Source organism: Syngnathoides biaculeatus, chromosome 7 (assembly GCF_019802595.1).
Source record: "Syngnathoides biaculeatus isolate LvHL_M chromosome 7, ASM1980259v1, whole genome shotgun sequence".
NCBI lineage: Eukaryota > Metazoa > Chordata > Actinopteri > Syngnathiformes > Syngnathidae > Syngnathoides > Syngnathoides biaculeatus.
Window position 1 is genome coordinate 19,463,789 of NC_084646.1, and position 2,333 is coordinate 19,466,121.

At 40.1% G+C, this 2,333-nt stretch overlaps 1 long non-coding RNA gene across 1 annotated transcript in view; it reads right to left on the reverse strand.

Moving 5' to 3' along the window:
- The window catches only part of LOC133503817 (uncharacterized), a 4,913-nt gene extending 2,795 nt beyond the window's left edge, over positions 1 to 2,118 (reverse strand). Inside the window, exons 1-2 of the long non-coding RNA XR_009795842.1 lie at positions 2,011 to 2,118; positions 1,834 to 1,919 (exon numbers count right to left, since the gene is read on the reverse strand). This is a non-coding gene — a long non-coding RNA (uncharacterized LOC133503817). The remainder of the gene's footprint in view (positions 1 to 1,833; positions 1,920 to 2,010) is intronic.
- Positions 2,119 to 2,333: the final 215 nt, after the last annotated feature.

Sequence of the window (2,333 nt, forward strand, 5' to 3'; positions counted from 1 at the left end):
GTGCAGGAAGTTCCATGGATGTGTGTAGTGGCTCAGCTGTATTTCAATCATAAATATGTGCATTGCGGACGTCATGCCCTCTGAATCATTGTCGAAGTAATTTTATTGAATGAATTATGGCATATTAATACTAATACCATCAGAATTATTGTATTTAAAAAAAATAGTGCACATAATGGAGAGCATGCAGCTATCGGCGTCAGGGAAGTGGATAGAGATTAATGAACTCTGTGGTCAAATCTAGGATAAGTCGCCAGCGCTTTTCACCAGCTCATTCAGAATTTAATAAACGTATCCCACTAACATTAATATACATCCATCCATTTTCTGAGCCAGGTGGAGCTAATTTCAGATGCAGCAGGCAGGGTACACCCTGAAGTGGTTGCCAGCCAATCGCAGGGCACTTGGACACAGACAGCAGTCGCACCCATAAATACACCTATGGGCAATTTAGAGTCTTCAATGAATGTTGCATGTTTTTGGGATGTGGGAGGAAACCTGAGTGCCCGGGGAAAACCCATGGAGGCACGGGGAGAACATGCAAACTCGGGCAGGACCGGGATTGAACCCTGGTCCTCGGAACTGTGAGGCCAACGCTTTGCAGCTTCTCCACTGTCCAGCCTAATAACAATAATTAAATAACACATTTTAAAATGAATTAACATTCAGTGTTCCAAACAAGTATAGATTAATGTGTCTTCTTCTTCATAGACATTTTCCAGTTTGAGACTATTCTGTGGAGTTTGCAAGTTCTTCCCATCTACGCCTGAGTGAGTTTTTCTCTGAGTTTCTTCTGTGTTCCCCCCGACAAAAACATGCATGATAGATTATTGAAGACTAAAACTGCTCGTAGGTGTTAATGTGAGTGAAAATGGGTGTTTTTTTAATGTGTGCCCTGTGATTGGTTGGCAACCAGTTAAGGGTCTACCCCACCTCCAGCCCAAAGATAGCTGGCACAGGCACCAGCACTCCTGGGACGCTTATGAGAATAAGACGGTCAGAAAATGGATTGATGGATGGATTATGTTGGTCTTGGATATTGGTGCCTGTGGTTTAACAAACTTTGTATTTCGCTTTGTTTCTATATTGACCTTTGCAATAGTCATGTTTTATAATAAATATGCAACAAATCATGACCTCATGCAAATTGATACTTTTGCATGATAAAAAAAAGCAATATTTCAATGATTCGAAAATTATCTAAGTATACCAAATGAGTTGTCAAAATAATGAAAAAAATGCCTTTCTTTTTGGTCTTGAACATCCATGCGCACGCCTTCAATCAAAAGCCATCCATTTTTCTTATGCCTACACATTACAGGTACATGAAGGGAAAATCTATCAGTTTAAAGCCTTTGGTAGCTGGAATAAGCCAACAGTAAGCCAACAGGTGGTTCCAGGACTGTTCTGCAAAAATAGTTGCGATATTTAAAATTTCCTATGGACCTGGGCAAAACCCAACACACTGAGTGAGTCTTTGTTGCTGAAATACACCCAGTGCAGACAGTGTATGGGGCGGCCGCTGATCATCACAGACAGCCTCTTAAAATACTAACATACACTTGTTTTGCAGTTGACAGTAAACTTCCTTCACTTTGTTGTCAAATGCTCCTTCAATAACTATTGTGCCATGATTTTGTGGTTCGATGAAAAAAAAAATACAGTTTAGTATATTTTATGTGGTGTCACAAAACCCAGTACAGAGTCACAGATTTTAGCCAGAGATATTTTCGTGGTGTTAATTGACCAACCAACCAACAGCGCTATGATATTTTAGATGCAGGGTTTAAATCTAACCAATTTCTTGAGAAGGATAGAAAATAGATAACTTACAAATGATGTGTGACCATCTGGAAAATTGATGTTTAAGTATCTGGCTTCATCCTTAATTTTCCATTCCATCATTCAACATGGGGGATCTGTAAAAAAGAGTAGACGGGTTTCAGTTGCAAGATTCGAGACAACCTTTCACCGTCATGGTGGTGTGGAAGAGACATTGTCTTGCCTGACCCTGGATTTCTCTGCTCAGTAGTCATCAGCAGGTCACCAAATGGGCTCAGACAGAAAAGGTCAAGTCAATTGGATTCACCAGACATGATGGATCCACTGCCGGTAGCTGGAAGTAGCAAAAGCAAAAGGACAATAACGTAGGACTTTAAATTGTATGTTTAAAAAAATTGCATTTTTTTTCAGTGCAAAATTTTAGCAGACCAGGTCGAGATCTGAGGTTTCACTAAACCTTGCCGGTTCCAAACAAGTTTCAGAGCATGTAATCTGATACAGTCATTGATTTTCTATATTGCTTATCCTCAGTGGGGTCATGAATATGCTGG